Source organism: Sciurus vulgaris (genome assembly GCF_902686455.1).
Source record: "Sciurus vulgaris genome assembly, chromosome: 2".
NCBI lineage: Eukaryota > Metazoa > Chordata > Mammalia > Rodentia > Sciuridae > Sciurus > Sciurus vulgaris.
In genome coordinates, this window is record NC_136462.1 from 128,130,599 (window position 1) to 128,139,806 (window position 9,208).

The 9,208-nt window shown below is 42.1% G+C and overlaps 1 pseudogene across 1 annotated transcript; it reads left to right on the forward strand.

The window, feature by feature from the left end:
- Window positions 1-979: 979 nt before the first annotated feature.
- On the forward strand, window positions 980-4,582 carry LOC306654761 (thyroid hormone receptor-associated protein 3-like; annotated as a pseudogene). The gene has a single exon. The product of its transcript is annotated as a thyroid hormone receptor-associated protein 3-like (transcript).
- Window positions 4,583-9,208: the final 4,626 nt, after the last annotated feature.

A 9,208-nucleotide genomic window follows, 5' to 3' on the forward strand; every position in this document is an offset into this window, starting at 1 on the left:
CCATTGTGTATACATACCACAGTTTCTTTATCCATTCATCTGTTGAAGGGCATCTAGATTGGTTTCACAATCTAGCTATTGTGAACTGAGCTGCTATAAATATTGATGTGGCTGTGTTACTGCAGTATGCTAATTTTAAGTCCTTTGGGTAAAAACCGAGGAGTGGGATAACTGGGTCAAAAGGTGGGTCCATTCCAAGTTCTCTGAGGATTCACCACAGTGCTTTCCAGAGTGGCTGCACCAATTTGCAACTCCACCAGCACGGTAAAAGTGTGCCTTTTCCCCTACATCTATGCCAACAACTATTATTGTTTGTGTTCTTGACAATAGCCATTCTAATTGAAGTAAGATGGAAAAAAACCAAAGGCTGAATGTTTTCCCTGATAAATGGATGATGATATATAATGGGGGTGGGAGGGTGGAGGTGAGAGAAGAATGGAGGAACTTTAGATTATGTAGAGGGAAATGAGAGGGGGTATGAAAAATAGTGGAATGAGACAGACATCATTACCCTGTGTACATGTATGATTACAGGAATGGTGTGAATCTACATCGTGTACAACCATAGAAACAAAAAAGGTGTACCCCAATTGTCTACATGAATCAAAATACAGACTGTAAAAATTAAAAAAATAAAGAAAGAATAAGACAAATTTCAGAGTAGGAGAAACATATTTCAAAATACACTTATATGATAAAGTCCTTGTGTCTAGAACATACAAAAACATAACCTGTAATAGTAAGAAAATACATAATTTTTTAAAGTGGGCAAAATATCTGAACACATATTTCACCAACTGAACTATTAGAATTGCAAGTAAGCATATGAAAGATGCTTATTTGACAGCACTGCCACTCTTGGTTGATTGTAGAAATAAGAGTTAAGATTACAATGAGGGGACGTGGGGCGCGCTGTCCGGCGGGGGCGAGGCCAGCTGCCGTCGCTGCGGTGGCCCAGGACTGCGTCCTGACAGTAAATTGGAGAAGCCAGCGGTGGTGCCAGTGTTCTTTGGAGAAAGTGTTTGGATCTAGTGCATGTCCAAGTCATTGTTCTAATAAGGTGTAATGGTTGACCCTGTCTTCAGGGATGTCAAAAACAAACAAATCCAAGTCTGGATCTCGCTCCTCTCGCTCAAGATCTGCATCAAGGTCTCGTTCTCGCTCATTTTCGAAGTCTCCATCTGGAAGCCGATCTGTCTCTCGTTCAAGGAAGCGCAGGCTGACTAGGTCTCGTTCCAGATCGTACTCTCCAGCCCATAACTGAGAAAGGAATCATCCCAGAGTGTATCAGAATCGGGATTTCCAAGGTCACAACAGAGGCTATAGGAGACCCTATTACTTTCGTGGGCGCAACAGAGGCTTCCATCCATGGGGCCAGTATAACCGTGGGGGCTATGGAAACTACCGCTCCAACTGGCGGAACTACCGGCAAGCATACAGTCCTCGTCTGGGCCGTTCCTGATCCCGGTCCCCAAAGAGAAGGTCCCCATCATCGAGGTCCAGGACCCATTCTAGGAACTCTGATAAGTCTTCTGACAAGTCCAGGCGATCTTCGTCCTCTGGTTCTTCCTCCAACCACAGCCGTGTTGAGTCCTCTAAGCGCAAGTCTGCAAAGGAGAAAAAGTCCTCGTCCAAGGACAGCCGGCCGTCTCAGGCCGCTGGGGATAACCAGGGCGATGAGGCCAAGGAGCAGTCGTTCTCTGGAGGCACCTCTCAAGATGCAAAAGTGCCTGAGAGCTCGAAGCCATGGCCAGATGCCACCACCTACAGCACTGGTTCCGCATCGCAGGCCTCAGTTTCTGACCTGAGTCCCCGGGAGCGAAGCCCAGCTCTCAAAAGTCCTCTCAAATCTGTGATGGTGAGACGGCAGTCACCCCATCCCAGCCCTGTGTCAAACCTAGTTCTCCGCTTTCCAACACATCTCAGATGGGCTCAACTCTACCAAGTGGTGCTGGGTATCAGTCTGGGACACACCAAGGTCAGTTTGACCATGGCTCTGGGTCTTTGAGTCTGTCCAAAAAAGAGCCCTGTGGGTAAGAGTCCTCAGGCCTCTGGCTCCACACATGGCTCATCTCAGAAGGAGGAGAGCGCTGCTTCAGGAGGAGCAGCCCATACCCAGAGGTACCTGGAAGAGCAGAAGACAGAGAATGGGAAAGATAAGGAGCGAAACAAATAGTGAAAAAGAGAACAGTGAAAGAGAAAGGGAGCTTCTCTGATGTGGATGCAAAGATGAAATCTGATCCATTTGCTCCCAAGACTGATACTGAGAAGCCCTTTCGCAGCAGCCAAAAGGTAGAAGCTCCGCGATGGCTTTGAGAAGAAGACGGCTGACTTCCACAAGGAGGAGATGGATGACCAAGATAAAGACAAAACTAAGGGAAGGAAGGAGTCTGAGTTCCATGATGAACCAAAATTTATGTCTAAAGTCATAGCAGGTGCAAGCAAAAAACAAGAGGAAGAGAAGGATGGCAAGTGGGAAGGCCCGGTGTATGCACCTGGAGGGAAGGAAAAGCAGAGGAAAGCAGAGAAGTTGGAGGAGGAACCTTTCACAGAGAGATCCAAAAAGGAGGAGCGTGGAGGGGCCAAGAGGACCAAAAGTGGGCAAAGAGGGTTTGTGCCTGAGAAGAATTTCAGAGTGACTGCTTATAAGGCGGTCCAGGAGAAAAGCTCATCGCCTCCCCCAAGGAAGACCTCTGAGAGCCGTGACAAGCTGGGAGCCAAAGGAGACTTTCCCTCAGGGAAGTCTTCCTTTTCTATTACTCCGGAGGACCAGGTCAATGTCCAGATGGACTCTTTTGATGAGGACCTTGCATAACCCAGTGGCTTATCGGCTCAGGAACGCAAGCTTTGTCAGGATCTAGTCCATAGCAACAAAAAGGAACAGGAATTTATTCCATTTTCCAGCACATCTAGTCGGCTCAGTCTCAGCATAGGCCCTCAGAATTATCTGCCCAGCACATAGTGATCATTGTTCACCATGTTAAAGAGCATCACTTTGGGTCTTCTGGGATGACATTGCTTGAACGCTTTACTGAATACCTAAAGAGAGGAATTGAACAGGAAGCAACTAAAAACTAGAAAAGCCCAGAGATACACAGGAGGATAGACATTTCCCCCAGTACATTCAGAAAACATGGTTTGGCTCATGACGAAATGAAAAGTCCCCGGGAACCTGGCTACAAGACTGAGGGAAAATACAAAGATGATCCTGTTGATCTCCACCTTGATATTGAGCATTGTAAAAAAACATAAGGAGAGAGATCTTAAACGAGGTAAATCAATACAATCAGTGGATTCCTGGGACTCAAGCCACTCCAGGGAAAGGTCAACTGAGAAAACAGAGAAAATTCATAAGGGATCAAAGAAGCAAAAGAAGCACCGGAGAGCACGAGACAGGTCCAGGTCTTCCTCCTCCTCCTCCCAGTCATCTCACTCCTACAAAACGGAAGAGTAGCCTGAGGAGGCAGAGGAATGAGAGGAAAGTGCCACAGGCTTTGACAAATCAAGACTGGGGACCAAGGACTTCGTGGGTCCAAGTGAAAGAGGCGGTGGCAGAGCTCGAGGAACCTTTCAATTTCGAGCCAGAGGGAGAGGCCGGGGCAGAGGCAGCTACGGTGGGAACAATAACAACAACAGCAGCGATGATTTACAAAAGAGAATCCGGGAAGAGGAATGGGATCCAGAGTACAGGCCCCAAAGCAAGAACTATTACTTGCATGATGACCCTGAAGTGGAGGCAGTGACAAGTGGGTGAGCCATGGCCGGGTCAAGGGGACTTCCCCCCGGGGTCGGGGCTGATTCATGTTCCGGAAATTCAGTACCAGCCCCAAATGGGCCCATGACAAGTTCAGTGGGGAGGAGGGGGAAATTGAAGATGAGAGTGGGACAGAGAATCGAGAAGAAAAGGACAAATTACAGCCCACAACTAAGTAGGGGCCACTCTTGACAGAAGCCCTTGCACAGGGAAGAGAGGCGCTGGAAAGATGGCTGGTGAGGAGCTAAATAGAGGAGCCTCAGAGATTCTGAAATTCCCACCCCCACCTCACCAGCCATGCAGAATCCTCCTACAGCAGGAAGTGTCCCTGGCGCAGTGTCCCACTGGACAGAGGAGGCCACCGGAGCCTTGGGGTCAGGCCCAGCTCTGGAGCAGAACACACTTTGGGCTCCAGCTGTGTTTCATTTGTTGTTGGTGTATGGGGTGGGGCTGGGGTAGGGCGGGAGAGCAGTGCTTGGATTTTGGTTTGTTCCCTATTAGAAACCCAGCAGTTTTGTTCTTAATTTGATTTCATTTGGAACTGAGAGGTCTAATTTGATGATTTTCAGTCTGCACTCCCTTGTACTGATTTTGAAAGTCCTTTTTTTTTTTTTCTTTGTCTTTTCTTTCTTTTTTCTTTTCTTTTCTTTTCTTTCTTTTCTTTTTTTTTTTTTTTTTTAGGCATATGTAGTAATATTAGCAGAAAGATTTAATTTGGGCAACTTTTGATTCTTAAAAAACAAAGCATGTGAATAAATGTTGAAGTGGTCACGTCGGTTTGGGGTCAAACTGTTTGGATCTTCGTAAAAACTGATTTTGTATGTCAAGGAGGAGGTAAGGCCTTTCTGGTCACCTTTTGTTCCCCTTTTCTGCGCAGCCACGTATCACATGGAGTTGCTTCCATTCACTCCCCATGCACCCCTGCTTCTATGTTTTCTGATTTCTGGACTGGGCTTCCCATTTTCTACCAGCAGCTCCAGTATCTCAAACTTTCTAGTCCTACTGGTCCTCAGCAACAGGGGTGGAAACTGGAGGGCAGTTTCTGGTCTGTTTTCTAAGAAACTTCTGAATTCTATTATCTTTACAAATATAAGACGAGAAAATAATTTTTTCAAGATTTTTTATTGATCTTTTTATAAAATGAAAAGAAACTCCTATGATCGATTAAGGAAGGTGGTTATGGCTGGGTGGTTTGTGGAGTTGTGTGTTTTTTTTATTTTTTATTTTTTCCTTTTCTCTTTTTAACCTTAAGCTTTAAGTTGAAACATTCTCAGATATTTGAGGAGGAAACATCCTCTTAAAATGGGTCTTGTGCTTTCCTGCTGGGGAGGCAGTCCTGAGCAAGTGAATCATATGGCATTTGTGCATATGTTATACGCGGACTGCACCCTCCTCTTCCCCCAACCATTGCCTCTTGGACTGTTGTGCTACTTTCCCCTTACTTTGCTACATTTCTATGGTTAAGTTGGTTTTACTTGAATGATTCATGTTTAGGGGGAAAAAATACCCTTAAAATTTGTTTCAACTCCTCCTGCAAATAAAAACAATAAATGAAGTGGCAAATGTAAAAAAAAAAAAAAAAAAAAAAAAAAAAAATTACAATGAAATACCAATACACCTGTTAGAATGGATAAACAATGACAATACCAAATATTGGTACTAATGCAAAGCACATGAAATCTCATCTACTGCTGGGGAGAAACAAAAAATGATACCACTACTTGAGAAATCAGCTTGTTATAAAATTAAACCTACACATTATACAACTGAACCATCCTATTCCTTGGTATTCACCCAAGTCAGTTGAAAAGTTATGCTCACACAAAAACTTCTAAGAAATGTTTATGGCAACTTATCCACAAGAGCCCCTAACTGTAAAATATCACAATGTCTTTCCACCTGCAAGGTATAAAGAAACAGTGTCACATTCATACAATGGAGTATTGCTAAATAAAAATGGACTGTTCAAAACAGCAATGATCAAGAATACAAACGACATTAAACTCTGGAGAGGTTGTGGGAAGAAGGGAACACCTGTACATTGTTGGTGGAACTGCGGACTAGTACAACTACTTGGAAAGCAATATGGAGATTTCTTGAAAACCTAGGAAGGGAACCACCATATGACACATCTATCCCACTCTTTGGTATTTTCCCAAAAGATCTAAAATCAGCATGCTACAGTGACACAGTCACCTTAATATTTATAGCAGCATAGTTCACAATAGCTAAATTATGGAATCAACCAAGATGCCCATACATGAATGGATTAAGAAATTGTGGTACATATATACAATGGAGTTCTACTCAGCCACAAAAAAGAATGAAATTATAGCATTAGATGGCAAATGGATGAAAATGGAGAATATCATGCTAAGTTAAATTAGCCAAACTTAGAAAACTCAAAGGTTGAATGTTTTTCTCTCATATGTACAAGGTGGAGTAAAATAAAGGAAAAGCAGAGGGAAGGATAAGATTACATAAAGAACCAATCAAATACAAATTAATAGACAAGAAAAAGGAAGTCTAATAGAGTAGATGAAGGAGGATGGGAGAGGGAAGAGAGAACAGGAGGGAAAAGATAGGGATCATGAACTGAAATAGATTTTCATGCATGAATGAATTTGCTGGGGTGAGCCAAACTACTAGATGTAACTATAAAGTCTTAATAATAAATAAATAAATAAATAAATAAATAAATAAATAAATAAATAAATAAATATTTGTGGCAGGGAGGGAGTTAACAGAGTGGAAAAAATAAAATTCCTATTCATATAGTTAGCTCATAATGGAGGGGTAAGCAAATTAAAAATATAAGAGAAAAACTAAAGTGTTCTAATGTCTTGTGTAATGTGAAACAAACAAAAATAAACCGACTGTTGATTCACTCATGAACAAGGATGAAGCTTCAGTGCATTGTGCTAAGTTAAGGAAACCAGACCTCAAATGCTCTCTGCTACCCCACCATGGCCCATTCTGAATCAGCATCGCTGGAAAGAGTCTGGGAATCTACATTTTCTAACAAGGTCTAGGGTGAAGCAGCTGCTACCTGCTGGCTGCCACATGTGAGGGCTCTGTTCTAGTGTGTATCCACACCAACCTTATTGGCTGTCAGTGTTAACACCTCCATCAGGTTGCTGAAAAAGGGAAAACTTGAAAATGCTAAACACTACTATTATATTACTTTATCTTTTGGTTTGGTTATTTGTGTTCCTGAATAGTCAGGAGGATAGGAATGTGGGAAAGACATTTCCCTCCCTTGGTTTTATGTTCTCTGGGCTTAATACAATCATAATCAGATAGTAGGACCCTGTGAAGAAAGACCGAAAACCAGAGACCTCTTTCTTCCGTATATACATTTACATTTGGAGGTGGTTTACCGAGAATTGAACTCAGGGACACTGAACTATTGAGCCACATTCCCAGTCCTATTTTGTATTTTATTTATGATCAGGTTCTCACTGAGTTGCTTAGTGCCTCACTTTTGCTGAGGCTGACTTTGAACTCTCAATCCTCCTACTTCAGACTCCCAAACTGCTGGGATTACAGGCATGCACTACCACACAGGGCCAATACATACATAAACATTTGTATGTGTGTGTACATACAGATACACATATACATATCTACATAAAACCTTGAGAAACTCACCTGATTTCTCTCAGTTAATCCAAGTATAAAACGAGAGTAACAATAGCAAGAACCACTACGGGGATCTTATCAAGATAAAAGGAGTTAATTCATGCAAATGGCAAAGAACAGTACCTGGCTCAGCAAGTTCAATAAATATTCATTATTGTTATTATTGTTATTATTTTATTTTGTGGAATGATATAAATCATAGTTTTGTTAAGTGGGTACCTCATTGCCTTGGAAGGAAAAGAATATCAGCTGCTTTGTTGCCAGGAAAAATGTAAATTTCACTGACTGAATAAAACATTTTTAGCAGTTGGGAGATTTGCATTCTTAACTTCCATGTTGCTAGAAGTAATTGTAACTGAATAATGTTTTTTTTTCTCCTCTCAAGATTTCAATTTTTAAAATACTACAAACATAGCGTTTTCTGAAGCCATTCCCCTTTTTGTTTTGTCAATCGAAAGTGTCTCAAATTAGTGTAAAGGACAAAGTAATGTTTCATTAACCTGTGTGGAAAAGAAAGTGTTAATATTTCTCTATCAGGAGTTATACTAGCTGAAAATATAGTTGACAACTATAATCTTTTTCCAAATATAAGTGAAAAGGATTTAATCAAAATGGCAAAATTTATCAAGTCCTATGACACTTCTTCTTTAGTTAGAAATATAAAGGATAAACAAAGTATGAGCAAGAGGATGCTTCTTAGCTGATTGCATTCAAATCTGTAGCTATTGCAATGAGTTTTATTACCATGCACCCAAACACACTGTCCTTAGTGCCGTTTATGGCTACCCAGATAAAATTAATCAAAATTTACTACGGTTAAATTTCACTCCCCTGTTGCACAAGCCACATTTCAAGTGCTCAGTAGCGACAAGTGACTAGAGGCTACTGTATTGGACACAGTAGATATGGAACATTTTCATCACCATGGGAAGTTCTTTTGAAGAAATCCATTGTTGACATTAGCCAGTTGTCGGGAGGGAGCAATGGATTTTTATCTCCATGAGCTTTGAGGAGTTTCTTGAATTATTGCACACTTTTTTTCTTGAATGATTACCACATTTTTAAATGACAGACTTCATGAGCAAAAAAGTGTCCTAGTGGGGTCCACGAATAGCTCCAAACATGCAGAAAGCTGGTCGCAATGGACAGCGTCAGCACTGTGGAGGCCCACGTGGTGGAGCTCAATTAAAAATAACCTTGCACCTGCTCATTTGCTGAGCCAAACTAAATGGGAAATGGGATTCTGCACTATTCCCAGCGTCCACTCACCCAGACAGGTGCCCTGTCCCCTCCGCCCACCCTACGCACCTGGTCTGCTTTCTCTAAAAAGGTACTGGAGAGAAATTGTGCCATATTGTTGAAATGCCAAATCTATGAATTATACAGGATGCTTCTTCAAGTTAGCCTGTTTCTTTTTCAAGAAATTACAAACAGAACTTACTAAGTTTCAACCTATTTTCAGGAGTGAGAGACCCTGATCAAACTTCCTGTTACTGTAGGAATGTTGGGGAAGCAGACCTAGATGAGCCTGAGGACATTTTGCAATTGGAAGAGAAGTTAGATTGGAAAAGGTGGAGTTATTGAACTGCTGGAGCACCACAGGAGCAAATCAAGTAGCACAAGAGAGGAAGCATCTTAGTGTGCTCTGTATTGCTGTAACAAAATACTTGCAGCTAGTAACTTATAAACGAGTTAGTTTGGCTCCATATTCTAACAGCTGTACAGTGCAAATAGCATGGCATTGCTCTCGTGGCAAAGAACTTTTGACTGCATTACAACATTGCAGAGAAAGACAATGTAAACCAGTCGTGA